General features: G+C 35.0%; 1 protein-coding gene across 3 annotated transcripts in view; it reads right to left on the reverse strand.

The window, feature by feature from the left end:
* The window catches only part of LOC110371137 (uncharacterized), a 118,268-nt gene extending 98,382 nt beyond the window's left edge, over positions 1-19,886 (reverse strand). For 2 of the 3 annotated variants that reach the window (XM_064041143.1, XM_064041142.1), the window contains exon 1: positions 19,586-19,886. The gene's annotated coding sequence lies outside the window, so the exon portion shown is untranslated. The remainder of the gene's footprint in view (positions 1-19,585) is intronic. The other variant, XM_064041144.1, reaches the window with a different exon arrangement.
* Positions 19,887-24,155: the final 4,269 nt, after the last annotated feature.

Here is a 24,155-nt window from a genome sequence, read left to right on the forward strand (position 1 = left end):
GGTAGTAGCGTTTATTATTATTGTTTTCGTATATTTTTGCGTTTCTTGATGACTTTTGTGTGGCGTTGAACATCTTTGGCAGTCGTTACGGGTAGCCAGAAGCCAGTAAGTAAGTCTGATACCAGTCTTACCTAGGGGTATTCGGTTGCCCGGGTAACTGCGTTGAAGAATTCAGACAGCCAGCCGCTTCTTGTAAAACACTGGTACTCATCTGGTTAGACTGGAAGCCAACCCCAACACAGTTGGGAAAAGGCTCAGGAGATGAGGTATGTATTCAAATTTCTTCACAGAGTGTGATCGAACCATTTTCTGTCTGTAAATTATTGATATGTATGTAGGTATGTTTTAAAAAGAAATCGGTTTTATTATGATACGGAAGAACTGCCGAAGTAATAAAAATGCTACCGTCTCATAAAACGAGAAAATTGCTATTTATCGATCAATTTCAAGAGAAAATTGAATCCATTTCCACTATTCATATAGCATGCAAGTAATAAAACATTTATTATACTTTCTTGAAGGTATAATTGTTGTACCTATACCGTAGTTATCAGACTTTCTGGCTTCTGAGCCTAGCCACCCGCAAAGACTGCCAAAGATGTTCCAATGACAGCCAGGACTCATCAGCTAGAACATGTTATGAATGCCAGTTGGTTAGAAAATCACTATGTTTTTAGGTAAAATTGTTCCATTTTTTCTCTAAAGCTGGTAAAAATACCGCGACAAACACCCATTGTAGCTAATAAATTCGCAAAACCAAATGATCATTGAACGAAAAAGTTTTTACGAAAGAAAAGCGTAAACAAACCTGTTAAGACCACAAACCTTAGAACATTGAACCAACAAGAACCACCATGAGTAAAAATCTCTATGCAGAGAAGTCGGCTACAGCCTGGCAAGCGTGTTAGTGACACTTCCATGATCCATGCTTTGATTTTTACCTAGATAGCGGCGGTGACCACAGTTGCGCGCAGGACAGTTTCGTCAACTGTCATCGTCCCGCGCGCTATGGGAGTGTTTCGAACGAGCTGGCCATTCTCTAGTTTACACGGTAATGCCGTCTCCGGTTGGTTGCATGGTCTAAGCCAAGCGGAACTATGGTGTCTGCCTACCCACGAAACAATGGCTACGGTCCACCATTACTATAGAAATGGAAAACTATAACTTTCACTACTTAATGCTTTCGTTTGTAAATAAGTTCGCTTTTCCATGGTTTCTATAGAGTGGGTTTTGAGCTAATTTTAAACGGTTTGTAGAAAGTATTTTAAAGGATTATTTAGATCTCCCAGTAAAATTATATTGTAAACTATCAGATCATGAGGTTTCCCGACGTCCTGTGGGTTCTACTGTCCGAACCGGGATAACATATAGCCTATACTCTTGAAGAGTGTAGCTTTCCAACACTGAAATAATGTTTCAAATCATTTCAGTCGTTTCGGAGTCATAGTAGTTCTAGGCATGTCATGTAAAAGGATGAATGTGGATGGATATTGAAGAAGACAATGATTAAAGACACAAATGATGGATTGAGTAAAAGTAGTATGCCTAAGGCGATTATCACACTGCCCCGCATGATGCAGCGTGGTGCGTGGATGCGTTTTTTTCCGTTGTATGGAAATATCTCCGTTTGTATGGAAAACACGCATAGTCCAACACACTGAAAATGCATCCACGCGCGTTCATGCGGATCACGCACATACATGCGGAGAAAAACGCACCCCCGCGCGTTGGTGCGGGGCGAAACGCAAGGTATGGCACACTGATCCCGCAGTGACGCGCGTGATTTTGAATGGGCGTGACGTGTATATTTGAAAATGGAAGCCGCCGTGCGTGAATTTACAAAACGCACCTACGCGCGTGAGTGCGTGAAAAACCCGCACGATGATGCAGATCTGCACTCCCGCAAGAACGCGCGTAGGTGCGTCGACACGCAAGATGCAGCGTGATGCGGGGCAGTGTGAAGATCACCTAAGTAAGCAAGCATACTGGAGCCCATACAAAATGCAGTAAGGGCAAGAGAATGATGATGATTTAGAAGTGTAGAGTAAAAAATCTTAAGCAACCTTTTATGAACCAAACGCCCTACCCAATATAGATCATTCTTGAGAAACACAGAGTCTACTTTTAAGCACAATACATGTAGCTAAGGTACTCAAGACAGATGGACAAAGAAACGCCAGTTCTTGATATATTTTAGCCAATTTGTTACTAGTTTCTGAAGGGGCCAAGTTTCTCGGAACCCTTTTGAATGGCCTGTCTGTCCTTTTGTTAAATATGTAGGTATTTTATGGTCTTAAGAAACTGGAATAACTTGAGTGTCATCTTCACAGAATGCAAAAAGGCCCTTTTGTAGGAAAAAGGAAAACGTTTTGTAGATTTTTTAACCGTAGGCACCGTGGTTTTTATTTTTCAAAATGTTGCTGATTATTAACTTTAATAATAAAAAAGCAATGTCTCCATGGGATTTAAGGTAACACTGAAATCGCAAAAAGAAACAAAATCTTTGGAATCATATTGGAGTCATATTAGATCCACTTCCTAAAACTATTTCTCAACGTCGGAACCCAGCACACAAAAAAACCAACCCAACTAGGCCTGTAGGTCAAACAGCCAACAATAAATCACAAACAAACCAACATAATATTAATAACAATTTTAATAACAAAAATAAACAATATACCCCACCGGTGGGCGTTTGATCTCTTCAAGGATAAACAGAGACATACAGACAGACAAATTGATTGATGTATCGAAACGTATGATGATGAATTATGGTGCAAATGATCTCATTTGGCCTCAACCATTGTCTAATAATGAGGATTATTATTGCCAATGTGGTAAAAAATATTGAGGTGTTTCGAGGATCGATATGGGTACAACAGAAATAAATAAGAAACTATGAACTTTAAAAACATCAGCCGAATTGAGAACCTCTTCCTTTTTTGGTAGTCCTAGCATAAAGGTTGTAACACATAACATGAACTTGGAAACGGATTTTAACCGTTTCGAAGAAGAAATAATTTGATGGCCATTTGATCAATGGAAGGATCTATGTCACTTTGGATAAAATTCTTCTCTCCAATATCATTTAGGATTTGGGAATTATAATGTGGTCTTAGCCTATTGTTATAAAGAGAAGATACAGGTACACTCTCTATTCTTTCACTCTCATAGCCCAATGGGACGACAATCCGACACGACCGGTGAGAGATCAGGCGCAGAACCGACATTAACGCACACTCCAATGCAAGGGTGTATCAATTACCAACTTCCAGACTTAAGGGTGCTTTGTGGAAGTGACAAAAACCAACAATGCGATACTGGAATCGAATGGAGGCCTGGACACACAGCAGTCGCAGTATGCAACATCTAGACCAACGAGAGAATTACAATAGGTAAGTAAGTACTTGTCTCACTTATACCAACAAGACTTAACTTAAGTATCTAACATATTGATCAGGGCTAAAAATAATAACACGCGAATAAGTACAATAAGTACATGTAAGTCCAAAACAACAGTAATGGTTTAGCAATTTGTTTTGACACGAACTAAAGACACGGTTTGATTCCAATCAGAGATATGAAACATCTTTTTGTTAACGTTATCAACGAACACATAAGTTATGTTTGAAGGTTACGAAATAGTTTTTAAAGTTATTTAATCGGTTTGCGAGTTAATCAATAGTTACTTAGTACAGTTTGTGCCAAATAATTTAGCAATTCTAAATGGCTATCATTTGACACCAGTCTTACCAAGGGGTATTGGGTTGATTGGGTAACTGAGTTGAACAGGTCAGATAGGGCAGTCGCTCCTTGTAAAACACTGGTACTCAGCTGCATCCAGTTAGACTGGAAGCCGACCCCAACATAGTTGGGAAAAGGTTCGGGAGATGATGAGGATCATATGGGTACCTAATAATATTCCTTCACAGTATCAGGCCTAAGGAGTGAGTCAGTAAAAGGCTGATGATGATGATTCTTGCAAATGCCAAATCCCTGCAGAAAATAATTACTCAATTCATAGAACCTTTACAACAAAGCAATGGATCCTACCTTAAAATATTACTAACAGAAGCCAAAAGGTCACAACTACACATCATTTTATGATTTACGATCTTACAGATTTTCAACTATCAGATAAATACGTATAAGAATTGCTATTGTTATCGTAAATGCCATCTTTCTTATTTGTCGGTAGATTTATTTGGTTATAATGTAACGGTGAAAGCCTTATATAGTAGCTGTTGGATATATGTATGGCTAATATAATAGGTAAGCCCGTTTGTAAATAAATGTTTTGATGTGTTAAGAAAGCCAAATATAGCAACGCTAAATACCGCCAGAGGTTTTAAGCAGTGAGAAGGAAGAAAGAACATTTATTGTCACACCAAATAACACAAATAGGTGAAAAAGTACGACCAAATTTAAGGAAATGCGTTTGCCAAATAGAAGTATGTAGTGTAGAACCGTTCTCATTATATAGGCTGTATAAAACTGAAAGTTTCTAAATCTGACAAGTCAGTCTCGAGATTAGGGCGTTCAAGCAAGCAAACTCTTCAGATTTATTGTCATAATCTTGTAATCTGATTATGGATTTATACATTGCAACCTTCGGAAGACACTAACCGTGATTGATCATATTATCTGAAGCCTCATAAGTGTTATTTAATTAAGAATAGCGACGACAACGTATAAATTATAACTTCTATGTATAAATCAAAGCCTCTTTAACATAGTTTCCATTTCAATATTGTTTTTATTCCAAGTCAATTTGGGCTCGTATCGGGGCTGCGGGATTGTTCGAAATAGTTACCACGGCCCTGGTACATAAAGGGCTTAAGAAGGAACATGGTGGATTTTAGTCAGTAAGAGTCTGACACTCCCATATGCACCCACAGGGGAGGGGTCATCTGATGATCTCAGCAAAGGTCAATTATGGCTGCTTGTAGTGTTTCTGTTTTTGACCTTCACCTCAACAGTGATGGAGACAATTAGTTTTTAGACGGAGGTTGACATCTGTCAATTTTAGGGTTACCACCCATCTCTAAAGAGAATACCTTTACTCATTAAGTCCGCCCATGTATGTATGTTTAAATTACTGTATTGTGAAGTTTAAGTTGTAATATTTCTACATATTTCTTCTGTAACAGGACAATGAACTCTTTAGGTAATTATTTATAGCTCTGAGTTTGATACCACTAATATTATGAATACGAAACTTTGTAAGGACATAGGATGTGTTAGGTATATGTAGCAGGAAAATGAGGTGATCGCAAAATACCTAGGAATACCAGGAAAGCACGGCAGATGTTGAATATTTTTAATTACTTAAATAATTTGATCATCTTATGACTGTATGTTACTTAATCTTTTGTCACTCTAAAACTATAGGATCGTTTTTGGTGCAACTTGGCAATAATATAGCAAATTACAAGATACTTTTTATCCACTTCCAAAAAGTAAGTCCTGCGGGACGTTGGTAAATCCGCTCGCGGAAGATAGTCTTTATTATAACAGTGTAGATATATAGTACAATCTTTACAATTGTTCAATCAGTCAAGTAATATAGTAAACATTGTACTGAATAGTGTACACAATAAATTATTACATAACCAGTGGAGAGTTTGATCTGCATTCTTTTGTAAACAAACATAGCTGCGCCCACTGACAAATGCTTTGGTCATTGTGTAGAGTAGGTAAGCAGAAGTTCAATACTAGAGCAGTCACTACATAATTGTTAGAGAACAAAGTTTGTCTCCATATCTCTCTATTTGCAATTCATGTATTGTATTTACAGGAAGTTTTAACAAATATGAGGGGAGTGTTTCGAAGTATGGATCGGATTGAAAATGGGCATGGGCTATGTCATTTCGATACTTGAACCAAGAATATCGGTGAAATGTATGGGTCAGAAATAATAGCCAATATTATTTTTTTTCTCAATAATTTCGCAAAGCTCAACTTAAAAACTTTAAAAACTATGAGCAGGTAAACAACATAATGTCATGGTTGGCGGCTGGGAGTATCAGACTCTAACTAAACACATACATGTATCTTCAGAAACCCTTTCTGTTCAAGGGTCCAACAACCCCGCATCTCTATACCCAGAGTCCTTTCACTTTGCACTTTGCGTCCTTCGAGCCTGACATCCAGTAATCCATTTTTCGAAGTATTGACAGCATAAGCCTTCTGGATCATCCCTTACCTATTATCCAAGACACATTGCATCACAGTTACGTCACGCCATGACGGACAAAACATGATATCAGTATTAGATTGCTTTCAATAAATGATCTGACTGCATCTTGCGAAAGATGCTATATTATCTTGTATCTTGCTTATTATTGAATGTGGCCTGTGGGTTCACCTGCATTTTTGAAGTAGAAATTGAGTATTCATCATCAGCCCATGCATATATAAAACATTATTGAAAGGTTCTTCTAACCTACAGACAGACATGTGTTGCTAGGGAGTTTGTTGCACCACTTCTTCTCAGCAAAACATAGGTATAGGAAGTGGTAAAGGGTCAAAACATCCACCCTTCTGTTTTTGTAAATTTTGACGTTGAAAAAGTGCTGTTTTGCTAGTAAGTTTAATTTTTTTCTGAGCCAAGTTTAAACTCCTCCTCCTTAAAACGGTTTCCTTTGAAGGCTGTTATTTAGCTAGGAATTTATAGCCTGTAAGATGATATTAAAATTTTATTTGCGATAGAGACTGCTGGATTTTAAAAGCTATTAATCTTAGCCACAATCCATTTAATTCCACTCATTTACTTAATAATCATTTGATTACCGACCACTCACTTGCGCATACTTTTAACAGTAACCCCAACAATTTATCCAGGCATAATAAAATAGCTAACATTACACAAATTGTCTGCTTTAGCCGGCAAATGCTGAGTACTGGCTCAAGTGATTAATCGCTAATGTTTAGTCATTTACGCGTGTAATTAGTCTGTCTCTCGAATTGATTGGTGGGGACTACCGTTAATGTGTGTCCTGTGTGAGCTATCTGGAAGCGAACGCGAAGCAACGCGATGCGATTTCAGGACCAACGTTGCTCGGTACGGCACGATGCAGCAGATTACCGCGGACTTTTCCCCCTGACCACTGATGATTATTTTTGTTTAAAATCCTACGGCGCTAGTCAAAGAAACCCCTTTAAAGATTTAACCTTCTGGGAAAGCAAGATATGGTTTATTTAAGTTTATTAGGGCAAAGAGAGAAAATGCTTTTTTCTAAAAAATAAGCAAAAAGGAACCTAGTGGTGGTCAGGCGGCAGTGTCCCCGATAGTACATCTGTCAATTCGTATCGGATCGCTTCGCTTTCGCGTTTACATTTCGCCCACATGGAACGCATACTTAGGGATTCCTTGAATATTCTGTGGACATTATGGGAAGTGCCAAAGAGCTGCTTGTCATATGTCTGCGGAGAATTTGATTAATGAATTTGTGATGAAAATTCTTGAAAGTTTGACGTGTTGGGATAACGTGTGAGAAATTGAGAGTTATGCTTTAAAAGGGTGTCCTTTAATTTAAAAGCGGTCTTTTGCATCATATTCAAGATAATCACTTAACTGGCAAATAAAATGGTTTAGACAAAAACATTTTTTTAACATAACAGGCGTTCTCAACATACATCTCTTTACTTATATGCCAAAACATAATGTAATCGGTTAAGCAGTTCCAGGGATTAGCCCCAAAAAAACTAACGAAACACTACTTAATAATATTACCCTACTACAGATAAACAACTGATACGAAATAAAACATGACCATACAGTTAGATCAATTACCAAATAATAGGTCACCTAGATACTAACCAGATTGCGGTCAAGTGCTCCAAAATTGTCACTTTCACATGTATCGATAAAATATTTATGTAAACATTGTTATCTGAAAAAAATCAGGTTATCGATAAATTGTCGGTACTATTCGATTCACTCGATCGATGGAGGAGCGTTTGATATGAAAGTGTTGGATAGTATAGTGCACTGTCGATTTTTAAATTACTAGCCCGTAACGAATTAAAAATTTTCCTCTGAATGGAAATTGGAATGAAAATGTGTTCTATATCTATAGTATTTTTGAGAATTAGTCAGTTTTCATTCATACATTTTGTGTTAGGCTAGGTCAAGCGGAAATATTGTATGCCGTGGCCGTTTTTTGGTGCTGTTGACAGTTGCTGTCAGTCAACACAAAGGTGTTTTCCCTTGACAGTTATCAACTGCATAAGACATTTGGTACCACTATTAACTTTCATTAATATCTGCAAGTGGCACACCGTTTTGGAAAAAGATTTTCTTTTGTAATTTTTTTAAAAGATGTGTGTCCTTTTTACGAGTAATGGTAGGTATTATAAAAGAAAGTCCGAGATATTCAAAATCCTAATCTCATAATTATGAAAGAAGTATTTTATCAAAAGTATTTAAGTAAGTGAACGATGAATCATTCATTATGTACTCAGTTATCAAAATAAACAATCGTAATACTAGCTAAGATAAGATTTAGTTTTTGTTTTGAAATATTTTGAACCGTTATGCTACTCAAAATGGGTGATTTTTTAGCTATATTTCCAAATGTCATTGCAGTCGTAAAAATCTAGACATCCTAAAGTAATAAATACTAAGTAATAATAACTAGACGAAACAAGTATCATATCAAGGTGGTTTTAGGCAAGTAATTATATTGAAGGATCTTTTAAAGATTATTGATTTTCATAATCATTAATTTCTGGTTATTATTAAGTATGTAAATATTATCACGAAACTTATATAGGCTATTATGTTTTATGTATTTTGATACACAATAGGTACTATTAGCTTCTGAAATTGGTTTAACCCTCATCTTATTGGATTTTCCTATTGGAAATAATTTGTGCAACCAGAAACAAATAACTCGTCTTCTTGCCTAACACTGAAATATTTTTTCAATTAGGACAGTACCGCAAGCAAACAAACCAATAAACTCTTCAAGTTTACAATATTTAAATGGCGCTTTACATTTACACAACTTTCTACCCAAAGATTTATAACAACCAAAAGGTGCAAAGGTTCAAGTCAACCAGTCGCACAACAGTTGCGCAACCATCGCAATTATCCTTAATAACAACAAAATTAAGTTAATTTATTTGTATAGAAACACCTGTTAATTGGGCTGACCGATTCAGAGATAATTGGTGGTTTTTGCAACAATTCTGCAATTATTATCGCTTTCAGAATTTAATTGTTTATAATGTTTCTATTATGTTTGTAGGTGCTAGTTTAGTGCTAGTGGTCCGAGTCGAGTGGCGACTGAACGTAGCATAAAAATATGATCTCTGTACCCATGCATTTTTTGTTATTTTACACCTTTATAAAAAATAAGATTTGTGTAAAGTAAAAACTCTACATAAGCTTTTGAAGATAGCAGCCGAGATGTTAGTTTATATGTATAAATCCTTAGTAATATTTTAATGATAAAGTGTCTTTATTTGGTACCTTTTCACCAAAAATCGACTTAACTGATTGACATGAATTTGGCATGGAAAGAGGTGGTATACGGTACTTTTTGTATTCGTGTCCGGGACATTATGTAGTCCCCTCGGGACGTGGACAAAGTCACGGACTAAAACTAGTATGTATAAAGTAAATTAGTCTTACGAATCTGTGGTCTTACAACCACAAACAAACATGTCTGCGTATGTTCATGCCATTACAACCACTTAACATGACCTCCAAAAAAATCAAATTACAAACAAAAAACCGGTACATCACAATATCGATTTTCATCTAAAAACCATAACCGTAACTCGAAAACCGTCTAGCCGCAAAATGAGCACTATCGATAGTTTAATTAAATTCTCACTCAGTTACTCAGTTTATTTTTAACTTAACTGGGTCAAATTGTACGTGACTGAGTGGTTAGACTGATCTGAAGATGTCAGATCGGTATCTTTGGAAAGGCATTTTTAAGATGACTTAGTTTTAGATGATGTTACGTTATGAGTTTGTGAGACGTAATCGGCTGTTGTTTATCCCGTACTTTATATTATCACTTATATTTTACATAGGTATAACAACGTGCTTATACATAACTACATAATTTATAGTATGTTGGAAAAAAATAAGGATCTATATTAGTCCCTATATGTTATAATAATGTGAAAGTCATCATGTATGTGTAATATGAAAAACACGCTAACATTGAGGCAACTTATTGAGGTAAAAGGCATAGAGAAGAGTACCCTGGTGAAGAATATAGCCGACTTTTATCCGGATTTTTGAAGTAGTTTCGTGTGAAACTGCAGGCGGGTAAATTTTCAATTGAAAAGTTTTTCTAATAACAGATTTGTTTTCTCTTTATCGTATCAAATCAGATAAACAAAAAAAACTCTTCTAAATGATATCCGTATAATACGGCCCAAGGAATAAAATGAAAAGAAAATGCTGGCTGACCCATTTCAGCCTTACATACTGGTAGATGCACTCCAGGCCTGAAAATTCAGGAGTATCGATTAATCTAGCCAGTTGTCATGGAGAAGCGGGAACTCTTGGAAATACCTCGTATCAGGAACTGCCATTCCCGAAGGATGTTATAGCTTTATTGGCCTTTTTGCTTATTGGAGGTATTGTAAAAAGGAGGTACCTTTTTTATCAACATCACAAATTTTTTTTAAAACGAAGACATCCATAGCTTTGGTTATGTTGGCTATCTGTCTGTAAGCAACGCACAAAGGACTTTTATGCAATTTACACCAATGGATAGGTATTCATGAAAGTTTGATATATAATTTACATCCGTGGAAAGCTGGTGAAGGCACTAATAAGAAGATAAATCTCTACTCTTTTTCGTTCCTTTTCTTCTTCTTATCTTTCTTGTTTTATTTAAAGTCTGAAATCGTCAATCCACCTTGAACGCATGTTGTGATCCTCATTCCTTCTCTCTATAAGAATATGTCTATGCCATGAACGGGACATGATGATAATATGGATGATGACTGCAAAAACGTGAACAACACACTATGTTACCTAGGCAAGTGGTTAAAGCTTATCACAAGAATGTGTTCAGAAGCCAATCTTTTACATTCACGTAACACGTTTCAAACACTGTTTTGAAATGTATCAATTGCGTATCGCAGAGTCGTAAATGTCAAGTACTGAAATTAGGACACAAGTTATAGTTGATAACTTATCAGAACTAGTAAAATGAATAACCTAATTAAGTTACAGAGTTTATATGATTTAGTATGCGATGAAAACTATCAAACTTGACATGGTTAGAAATTAACAAAATCATAATCATGTTATCAGATAAGAATTTGCCAAAATCAGGCTGTGAACCTGGGACTTCATCTTTATCCATAATACTGTCGACCATTGGACCAACAATATAAGAAAATGTGATGAGACAAGTACACCTTGAAAAAATACAACAGGAAAGACAAAAGTTCAATAAAGAAGGAACGGCTTTTAAACTTGAAAATAAAGCTGCGAAGTTCAGCCAAACCCATTACCTTGAATTCGAGAACTCAAACAATGATTCAACTATTGAAAACACAGACACTATTGACAAAAGTCTCATATTACTACTAACTATAATTACTATGACACAAATAACAAAAGCTAACCACACAAGATTAGACTTTAAAGCCAGAGAGTTATAGTCTATAATTGACTGTACTGAGACTGTAGATACACTTAAAACAGTCAGGCCTGTGAAGGATGCATTTGACCTTTTGAACTAAGTATCTAATAATATAAAACTATTTCCGTATCAAGACGCACCTTCCACGGTATCAAAAATCGATATCTGTTAAGTGCATCAGGTTAATGCTAAATGTTTTAAACCTTGTAATATTATGCCAAGCCTTCGGCTGTAGTCTTTAAAATTAAGTACTATTGTTATAGTAAGTAGGTACATAAATAGGCATAAAGGCAAGATAGGAAAACAAAAGCAATGATCAATTAGGAAGATGAAGATAAATCTAAATACTAAAGACAATATAATGATTTATCAGTGAAAAATTGACATGCTCCAAAATAAAATGCATATAAAGAACAATTTTTAAAAAATGCTCAAAGTTGAGAATTTTAGTGGTCTACTTAATTTTCTCCTGTATTTAAGTCTGCGCCTTCATTATCTTTAAATAAGGCCTTAATCATAGGTGCATAACGATCACAAATAATGAATTGACATGCTGAACAAGAGATTTTATTCAATGGTTCGTGTGCTTTGTCAGCTTGGTCTTATTGAGTAAATATGTCGTAAACATAAAGAAAACAAAAAGTAGAACAAGAAGGAAGAAAGCAATGGAGGAAAATAGAAACACTTAGAAGTTATGGAACTATGGATACTCCCATATCAACCATTTTGGCAATGTAACTGTTAAACGTCCTTTTATTACTACTTCTTGTTATAATATCTACGATAGTAACGGAATGTCCAATGAATCATCTGAATTCTAACCAAAACATAATGTACTTAAAAAAATTATCAACTTTCTAGGTTTATCTCTGATCGATAGATTTTGGTATCTTATCAATTTCTAAGAAACTATTCTTTCAATACTCGCAGATTACGAGTTTTGATAGGCCTCACACGTATTTTTTTATCATTTAATACTCCTATTTCCTTATTACTATGAACTTCATACAATATCATTTTAGATGTCTATAATATTTAACGAATACTTCTCTACCATGGTCTACCATTCGAATTCTCTTCGTACAAAACGGCGACTTTATGATCTAAATTATTTTCTGGTTATATTTGGACCATATCATTTTGCACTCATTCTTCCGTAACCACAATGCTATTTAATTTAAAATAAATTATTGACCTGACCAATGGATCATCTTCTTCAGATTCTAAAAATGTCGCTTTAACATAAACGGTAGTCAGGAAAATCCCTTCGTTTAAATCCTGACCGACTTAGGCATAATCAAAGCAAAATTCTTTGTAATTCCAATATTCAAAACCTCAATGACGCTATATAAGAACCTCAGTCATCTTGACCTCATAGTTTCTAGGTAGATTCGTGACTGAAAAATCTTAGTCATTATTCTGTATGATTGTTTTTAAATACGGATATTGAATTAGCATAAAAAGATGTGCTTACATGCCTATGAACACGAGAACCAAGTGCTGTGTGGGATGCGTGAGATCGTGCAAAGAACATCGTAGTACTACTTACTGGTAATATTATCCTGAGTGTTAATAAGAATAATGATGTCATTAAGAAAAAACCACGACATAGTTATACTTAAATTATTCATAACATATTTGACTATCATCATCAACAGTCAGTACTCAGTAATCGAGACATGGAAATGATGAGATTCTTGTAGTAGGTACTGCTCCTAACTTGAGAGTTCAAAATCTTGCTGGAAGTCCTTGCAGATCATCGTAAGCAGCAACAGAATTCCATTGGAAGATTGGCTTTGAGGTGAATATTAAATAAACTGAAACTGAAGATGAAGTTCTTAGAAAACGATTATAGAAAGAAGGATAAAGTAAGAATAAATTAATAAGGTATTGACTTCACAAAAGTAGGTATGCAAAATGGGACAACTCATTAAGTAGAATGAGTTTAGGTGGCCACTCTAATGAAGGAGACAAAAATGACGCAAACACAAACACTTAACAAAGAAATATTTTCAATAAATCAAAATGACATAATGAACATACCACAGTAACCCAAAATAGAACCGTTACCCACAGAAACCAATTCCGCAAAAATATATTTAAATTCCAAACCAAAAGTTCATTTCGAAGTACCGTTTATGTAAAACAATGAAAATTGCTATGTATATCATTAGTGTATGAATATGCATGGTTCTGCCTTGACCGATCTGACCGACTTCCTCATTTCAGAGAACGTTTCAAATAAAATTTTTGTGATGTTCACGCTTTACTGTCAGGAGTTTAAGTGGCTTGGTTAAGTGGTTTAATTGTTTTTTCATCACGGTAGTAATTTTTGGCAAAGTTCATGGATTCGGTGTGTTGTTAGGATTTAATTAGTTGTTTGTTATTGAGATCAGCATCAGAGATATCATCAATACTTCTACAAAAAATGCCTCAGACTTTTGTCATATTTTTTTTCGCTTATCCAAATGTAAAGGAGTCTCGTCTTATATGGTAGCCATATTGAGATTATGAGCATTGTGACGAAGAAAATAATTAAGATATGGAAAAGATAGGAACAGCTCAATAGCAAGGTATTTGGACTTGATGAACAGTCGCTGGTACTTTCTTCCATTTACTATAGGTAATATACATTCGCGGTTTCGGCTACGTCCCGGGGGGTCTAAATCCTGTACTTTGTTTTCTACATCAGAAGATTGTAGAAATATAATATAGGTTTATCTAAATGGTTATAATAAAGAAGTGATCAAAATAATTTTTCTTTCTTTGACCTGAATAAAAACCTGAACCGTTCAAGTGATATAATAAGTTTATTTAACAAGGACTTCAGAAATAACAGCTACTTAAAGCAGACATGAGCCAAAGTTTTTATCACGCATTCATACGTAGTGTGCGAAATTTTTAGTTTAGTTAAGAACATAACAATGTCTTTTTGTTACGACCCGCTACTCATTAGGCTAATTGGCTAAACTATTGTATTTTGTCACGGTTCTTGGGTTTGTTAGGTTTTGAAGAGAAATTTTCTAGAAATCATTTTTGAGATTTCTGCTGAATTGAACCACTTAGATATATATAGTGGTGGGATTGGCTAGGGAAGAAACTTTATATAAAAGGCACAATCACATCATCATCTGCCTTGCCAAAGAAGTTGGTTTCGGCTTTCACTCTAACCGACTTCCTTCTTATTTGAACTCCTCAGCTCAGGTATCTGGGTGCCCTTTAGTAAGATTGATTTCTACCTTTTCTGTATTTTGATTGTATCTCATGGCAGTATTAGTAAATCCAGGAGGTTTTTTCATTCTTCGATTTCAATTGAGTAATTGTAAATTACTGTAAATAAGCCTAAAGAAAGTACAATTTATCTATTCAGGCTATCAAATGCGTGTGACGAATCGACACCTATTAAGTTCAATTTCACGATTTACGCATTGCACAATCAATGGGCTATTCAATTAATCGCATCAGGAGGGTCATTGTCAATTGAATTACGTTTAATTTATCATAATTATTTGCTTTCTACTTAATTTTGGTCAGGACAATGGAGGTCAAGATAAGTGTAGCTTTCTGAATTGATTAAGTCACAACAAACTGGTTTTGAATTGATTTTAAAGGGGCTACAGTCAATGGTATTTTAGGATTAATTAATATTTAATTAATGGTATTTTTTCTTCGTTGGTTGAGTCTAGACTAGACCATGAGTGAACATAGAACTTTCGATGACTGGGCTTAACTGTGAAAAATATCCTGAAGAAACCTGGACTGTAATGGGTGAAATCACCAAATAACCTTAAACAGTGATAAGATGTGGTTCTAATTGAAATGAGTCTCTACTTAACAAAAACATGAGGAGGATGACAAGCTTATATTAGGTACAACATATTAAAATGTGAATGATAGCCAAAGACTTAGCGTGACGAAATTAGCAAATGCAAGAAACCTAAATATTGCGCCGACCCCAAACGAGAACACACTTATCACAGCTGAGAGCATAAGTCAGACCTTATCTGCTCAGACCATTGTCCTGCATTTATTATTATCTAACAGGACATAAACAATAATACTATTATCCAAGCGCCCCTTATCGCTATTACGAATAATAGTGCACTTATTATTAATAAGGAAAATAATAGTGTGCAAATAATTACGGTAAACTACGGTGTTCGACCGTAAAATAGGTATGATTTATTGTTTATGGTAGTCTAAGTGCTTGCTGCGGTTAGTCTATGGATGGATGGCCATGGTTATTAGAATGAGTTTTATTTTAATTGCTTGTTGGTCTAGTGGTCATGAGTGCTGTCTGTCGGATATAGGACCTGGTTTCTATTCCCAGTTAGGTCATTCGTTTTCGCATTCTTGTGTGTTTCTCCTTGGTTTTGGGTTTCGAGCTTGAACGCATTAGGTTTTGGGTATGTAAATGGATATTGTGGAAGAAGACGACCAAAGAAACGATAGATGGACTGTGTGAAAGTCAATATGGTTATAAAGGATGTTACTTGCGAGATGACGGCAGATATAAGAGTTTGGAAGGAGAAAACATGCTGCGCCGGCCTCAAATAAAATTGGGATAAGGGCATTAGGATGATGATGAGTGGTTGTATAATTTAAAATAGACGTTTAAAAATACTGTCATATAATATTTATAGTTTCAGCTATCTGTGAAATGTATCCTCCTTGTAAAATTGGCGCCTCTTGATAATCCTTCAAGGAATCGTACTAAGGTCATCTACGTAAAATATACAAAAAAATAGTTTATCGTCAATTATCTGATAAAAGAATTATCTTATCTCCAAGGTTTGCGTTTTCACCTATTTATTGAAGGACATTATTATTTACTTAGTATGGATATGAATATCATTGCCAAATAAATCTTGATATGTTTTTGATAATTCAGTGCATAGGCTTATTTTTCAGCATTTGCTTAATTGACTTATTTATCAGAATTGTGATTATTTCGTTATTGTGATTGTCGTAAATTTGTATGAAAAGTGGTCGTCAGTTTTTTTTTTTGTAGGTACAGCTAATAAAATATGAAATTTCTTACCCCGTTCTTCTACCTAAGAATCTTTGCTTTGAAACGATAAGTCCCCTCAATGGTTGACTGATTAAATGGTCAAATTGAAATTAATAGAGACATTATGCTATGGACCACCATCTTTCGATGTCTTACTTCTTTGCCCAAACAGACCACAGCATTTTCATTATCAAGTCTTATTTTAATACAATGATCTAAGTTCCTCTTAAATTACGTCTTCATAGAAAAAACTGGTTATAATTTATTTTTAATTTATTCCTCGAAGAGTGGGCGTAGTGGTTACCCGAACAAGCTCAAAGGCAGCCATTATTATATGCGTGACGTCACAGCTATGTCAACCAATAGCAAGGTGCATGCAGGTGAAGTTTAAAAACCTCAAAGTAAAGTGACAGATGACGTCACAATATAAACTGTCAAGGCTAGAGTTCGATATTTCAAGTTTGAAAATGGAACGACTTTTATAAAAGAGAATGAGTGGTATTTTTTTTTCAATTGTATTATTTTGGATGTTTCTTCTTTTGTTTTTGTTAGTTTTCTAGTGTTTGAATACTTGGCCGTTAAGACCATTGAAAAAATCTTCTCTGTTCCTAATTCAGCAACTTCTACGGAACTAGAAATGATGATGTCAAGCTTTGAGTGACGAGTTTTCTTCCTAGGCAAAGGTGTATAACCTTTATAACAATCATTCATATCCTTTTCTTTCGTTTTTGCTATTGGCAAGTCTATTTTGTTAACCGTTGCGTATGTCACTATTCCTATATCTGAGCTTACCTCTCGGCGGTGCAGCTCCTTCCAATTCAGAATAACAGTTTTTCTTCTGTTCAGTCTTAAAAAATATGAATGGCAGAAAATAATAAAGATTTTATTCAATTTGTTGTAGAAAGTCAATCGTATATTGAAAAGTAAACTGACAGACAGACATATTCGTTTCAAGGCGAGCAAAGACGCCAAATGAAACTAGTTTTGTGACCGTCAACCTTTACCCGTTCAATTTTCGAATTTTATACAAATTTCGAATACGACTGTCAAGTTCGAAGTCATAATGAAAACATATTGTTTGTTTATTCTTAATTTAAAATTGTGTTGTTTTCTTAAAAATGGCGTTGTTGTATTTTTTTAAATCAAGTAGGTATTGTATCCCGTATTGAAAATAGTCGCGTTATAAATTATTAGAACCCACTCTAATCTCAATTAAACTCATGAAATAGAACTCCTTATGGTCCAGGAGTTTCAGAGAAAAAAATATGTGATAGGCGAACTAAATATACCTATGGCCGGATACACACTAGAATGATCAATGTGAACATCAATTTTCCCCGGATTTACGCTGCGCTGGCTAAAGGTGAACGAAAAAATCTCAGGGAATCCAGGAATCCACTCTGAAATCACCAAACCAACTTGAGCAAGCGTGGTGATTAATGGTTATTCCTTCTTTGTTATTTCCTTGCCTGGATATGACAGTTATGACTGTCACCCAGACATAAATACACTGTCACCCAGACACAAATGGGATTTGATTGTTATCCAGACACGACTAGTTCCGAATGTCACCCATCCATAATCAGACCATATCAAGCCTTGCTTTACCAAACACTTAACAGGAATCTGAGAAAAAACGTTTTTACAACGTGATAGGTATTTGAGTATATTTTTTAGAAACCTGATTAGAAAATTGTAATATGTTTTTCTAGTCATAGAGAGATATATTTTTTTTATCGAAACAAACGTTTGTAAATCACCATACTTGTAAAACGGGTTGGTGATTGTGGACTGGTCTTGCACCGGTTTCTTCTGATTCTAGACGGTAAAGTTAGTGCTTTTAAAACTCTCAGATAACTTATGGGTTAGTAGTTTATTTATTTACGATGGTATTTTATTGAAAACTTAAAAAAAAGATTTAGAAAAATATAAAAAAACTCGCCTACAAAAATAAATTTTCTACTACAAAATTTATACACTTAGAAATTCTACCAATTCAATCTACTTAATCCCGTATAATTCTACCGTAGAATTACACGTACGTGCAAAAAGTACCTATACAAAATAAATATGTATTCTTATCTCAAAGGAAAAAGAAAACATTTTCGAATGTAGAACGTCTTCGGCCAGTCATTTGTTTATTTTGTGAATTTCTCCGTGAACTTGAATAGTGTCAAGTTGTCTGCTCAAGAGGCTTGCAGTAAGATGGCATTGCGCTCATATTTTATTTTTGATGAGTGTATTTTTATCTTTATGAAAAGACATTTGTGAAATAATCATACTGTATAGGTTCCTACTGCGCGTAGACGTATTATAAAAATAAAAACATGAAAAAAATACATCGGTAAGTAGATAAAAATCAGAAGATTTCTGACTTCTATCTAACTTACGGCTAGTTTCTTCATCAAAAGTTAAAGTAATGTCTAAAGTAAAAGTAACGGTCAAATTCGTTTTTTCAAGGCTAAAGTGACAGCAAAATTCATAGAAAAATTGAATTTAACCGTTACTGTAACTTTAGACATTACTTTGACTTTTACTTTGGCTTTAACTTTTGATGAAGAAACTGGCTGTTAGATGTATTACGCCAAGTATTATTGATACTTGAAACGACATAAGTAGCCAAGTCTTTGCTATTCCCACTGTTGGGGTTTTAAACCAATCTTACGGGTCTATAAAGCTTGAGACAACGTCACAAACTTTAGAATCAAGTTACTTTCAGTCAACTCAGATGTACAAAAGTTGCAATAAGTTAAGAACTTAAGACCTTATAACTCAAGTCACAAGAAGGCTTTATGTAGTAGAAATGGTACAAACAATCTACCATAAACACCTAAACTATCAGTCAAGTTAAAAATAGACTTCACGACTTTAAACCACAAAAGAACATAAAACGCACAAAATACCTAGTTTTATTACATAACAAAAGTCAGAACAAAGTTACAAAGCTTACCAAAACGTCGAAACTTCCTTACTTTAAACAGACACAGAACTAAACTGAACACATGAGCACTCAAGATTCCTGTCAATGCAACTTTCTACTTCGCCTCGCCAACTCAAAAAAACACAATTCCACACGATTTTTTCAGAAAAACTTTGTTAAAAACACGAAAATTGTTTAAGAAATAAACGTTTTTTATTCAAAATTAGTTGTTCGATTTATTTTTTGGTACGTAAAAGTTTTTTTTGTGGCGCGGTTGAAGCGACGTGCGGTCGCTTCGGCTGTCGGTTTGCATCTGGCAATACGCTTGACCTTCGGACAATCAAATGCAGTGGAGCGAAGTTGGCCACAGACCGGTTCGCTTTAGGCAAAAGTGGTAGCTTTTTTATTTTTTTGCGTGCACTCCTTACTTCAATGTGGAGGGTTTTTTTTTGTATTTTTGTAACTATTATCGTGGTTGCGTTTGCTGTGTCAGTAGAAGTCAAGGTGGTTTTAGTAAAAGCGTGAATTTGTTGAAAGAAGTGTCTATTGGTAATATGCAAACTGTACATAAACTTTGTTAAATAATTAAATCCAATTCAAATTTAATGACATTCAATTTCAAATAATTTTTCCAATTTTTGTATTTATTTGTACAGAATGTTGTTTTATGATTCCTGTTACAGCCTTATTTTTTTTTTTTATCGTCCCACTGCTGGGCACAGGCCTCCTCTCACAAGGAGAAGGATTGAGCGTTAATCACCACCTAAATTGCAATGCGGGTCGGTGATTTCAGACTTTAAAGTCCAGGTTTCCTCAAGATGTTTTCCTTCACCTTTATATCAGCCATTGGTGTCTAAGATATACTTAGAAAGTACATACAAACTTAGAAAAATAGCATTGGTACTTGCCTGACCTGGAATCGAACCCACGCCCTAATACTCGAGAGGTTGGTTCTTTACTAACTAGACCTCCACGACTATATGATTCCTACATGCATTTAAATTAGACCTATACTTAATGCCTACTAAGATATTTTTACACACGCGGATAAATATATTCTACCAATTATAGCTTGGAATATCCTGTATATTTTACATATCCTACATTAATTATTATAATATTTTCCTTAGGTTAGTCTATTTCTCGATACAGGTACAAATTGTCATCAATATAAAACAACCAGTTTTACATATTTTTTTACATATTTTTCTGTGACAAACAGACTAACACACTCATAATAATTTTCAATTTAGTCAATATTAAACAGGATGTGCACTATACCAATCTAACTGAAAAAAAAAAATAGGAAAAAAAACAGTTTTTTGTTTCAATACTTCTTCATTTTATTAGGTCACGAAGTTAAATAATAAGTATGTGTAAAAAATCAACCTCTATTGGTAGATAATTGTGATTGATTCTACTTATGACTGAAAAAATTGTATGAAAAACTCTGTTATAGTGACTTACAAAATACGGGTGTTATTATGAGATCATCCATATAGTAACTTTCTATCAAAGTCATCCATCCTCCGAGCCTTTTTCCCAAACTATGTTGGGGTCGGCTTCCAGTCTAACCGGATGTAGCTGAGTACCAGTGCTTTACAAGGAGCGACTGCCCTGCCTGACCTCCTCAACCCAGTTACCTGGGCAACCACTGGGTGATTGCTGAACCTCTACATATAATTGGTCAATCTGCAATTTCAAATTCGTACAAAATAATAATTAAACTAACAAGTGAAACCACGACGTAAAACGAGTTTCACAACAAATGTAAAAGTTCAAATAAGTTTTTGTTTAATTGTAAGAAAAAATATAATAAGAAGACGGTATCTTCTTACATGTTTTAGCTTATCATCCTTTAATATTAACTGAATATTTGGCAAAAAACTAAACAATACTTATCTACTCTATGTATTATATTTTTATTCAAACTTTACCCACTAGGCCACCACGTACGGTCACATTTTAACCACCAATAAATACGATATTAGTAACTAATATTAAAATGATTAGTCAGTTTTACAGTAACTATTAAGGTTAAGTATCTGTGGTTTTACTCTGATAACTAAAAAAACTTTGGGTTATCCAAACCACCTATAAAAACTGAATTCAAAGTACAGACACTACCTTCCAGTGAAATTGAATCATATAAATATTTCTGAATGATTCAAAATTTCTTCGAGTTATTTCAATTAACACTAAATTTAATATGAAAAAATTAGCACTACAGTCACGAATGACGATAGTAAGACACCAAATTCCCTTTTATTGGGGGAAGAACTGGAGAAATACTTGGAAGGGTAGAAGGGTAAGCCAAGGTTACAAATTCTAGGAATATCATATGTCATAGGTAGACGATATGAAACCTCTGTCGATGGTATTAAACTTCGTACTTAAGTATAAGACCTTAAAGTTATTGTGAAGGAAACTCGATAGATATTTATTATTGAATTCATAATTATATCACCCTCCTTTGCATTGCATCATTCTCCGCACCTTTTCTCCAGCTTTATTGGGGTCGGCTTCCAGTCTAACCGGATGTAGAGTACCGGTGCTTTACAAGGAGCCCTATCTGACCCCCTCAACCCAGTTACCCGGGCAACTCAATACCCCCTGGTTAGACTGGTGTCAGACTTACTGGCTTCTGACTACCAGTAACGACTGCCAAGGACGTTAATTGACAGCCGGGACCTACACTCCTACAGTTTAACGTGCCAACCGATCCGAAACACAGTCATTGGTGTCTAAGATATACTTAGAAAGTACACACAAACTCCTTAGCATTGCATAATCGTGTAAAAAGAAGGGGCTTTCGGGAGATCGGCTCGGCCCTTCCATTCCTTCGAAGCCAGGATCACACCAGCTTTTGCCAGTCCAAAAAGTTCGAATTACGAAAAAATAAAAGCCAGCGTTCGCTTCCTCGTTTAAAAAAATAACCAATAATTTTCTTGGAAGCATTCTCAAATGATTCAGTTTGGGGTTTTTGAACCTCGGTGTAATATGTTTAATTAGTGTGTGTGGTGAGACGATGGGTTGGAGCATTTAGTAAACTGGAGCCGACATGAGCTCATATCTCTACTCGAAAAAGTCTGTCATTCACACTAACACTTGACTATACACGCGTAGGAGGAGGCTAAGCAACAAAAATAATAGTGCTAGTTAACTCATACATCTTAATCACTTTGTAATGTACATACGATACCAAAATAATAGCAAATATTAGCTAAAACTTGATGCATAAATGTAGCCCCAACGAATATAAACTCAACCTCAAAATCATTTATTTAAACCTGGCTGGCTGCAAAACACCCACCCTTCACCACTTCCTATGTGTATTTGCTGAGAAGAAGTGGTGGAACAAACTCTCCAGCAAGAGTGAAGTTTCGTACATTTGGCAATGGCGTGTCCAGTTCGTTAACGCTCTAAGAACGATTCGGTCAAAAGATTTACTGGTACAAGTAATGCTTAAATTTAATTATGATATGTACCAGTTATTAATGTTTGTTTGAGTTATGTTTCTTGATGAAGAGAAAGGCTTTGAATCTTCTTATTTTTATTTGTTTTTGTGTAAAGTTTCTGCGTCTGAAAATGGCTTTATTAAAGCTTTTATTTCTTATGCGAAAGTAAGTTTACTGTCTGTAATTTAACTACATGACTATTTTCAGTGATAGAGCATTAACTTCGCTGTAGGTAGATATTTTTATACTAGTTTTTAAATAGTTTTTTTCTAAAGTTTATTAAACGATCGGCCTGAAACGTACCTGCAATGATTTATGGGGAAAACTTGCCTGCTCCTATAACGCTACTTATCGCAATTTAGAAAGACAAAAACTCATTTTTTAGTTATTCCTATCAATATATATTTACGTAACTACGCACACAATGCCATTCATTATAAAAAAAAAATATTTGAATCTCTGATTCATTATACTACCAAGACCTACAAAAGAATTCGCGTAACAAAACAAAAGAAGTACAATTAAAAATCTTTTCCAAAAACAAAAACAAGACTTTGATTAGGGACGCTACAAATCTTGCTATCAAAACTGCAACGTTCAAACTTTTTCGAAAAAAATCTAAAAAGAAATTCCTTCAAAACGAATATAAATCTTCCTTTGTCTTTATCTTTTTGCGTATCTTTCACTTTAAAGGGTATGGTTCTGCGAAAGTTTGGGTGTTAATTTCAGTATTTTGATTTAATTAATAGTTGTTCTAAGAAGGTCATTCATGAGGTCTCATGCTGGTCAATTCTGTTCTATCGGATTGAAATCATTCTGTGTGTTATAAAATTAACATCTGAAAATATACATACATCTTTTTAGTGACTAGCTTCTTTGATTAAAGATGTTCCAATTTCCAATGATTGATCGGCATTCTCCTTACCCCCCCACTCAGAGACATTTAATGATTCCTTAAGTCACTCCTTAGTGACAGATTCTCATAGAATTCTGCACTAAGGAACGGCGTAAGTAACCAAATGTCTCCGAGTGTGTCCATTAGTGATTAGCGTCTTTGACTAAAGAAGTTGTCCCAATATACTATGGTTAGCTAGCATTCTCCTAAGACTCCTATTGGACATTAGAAACTTAGGTCAAGTAAC

The sequence above is a fragment of the Helicoverpa armigera genome, chromosome 24 (assembly GCF_030705265.1).
Source record: "Helicoverpa armigera isolate CAAS_96S chromosome 24, ASM3070526v1, whole genome shotgun sequence".
Taxonomy (NCBI): Eukaryota; Metazoa; Arthropoda; class Insecta; order Lepidoptera; family Noctuidae; genus Helicoverpa; species Helicoverpa armigera.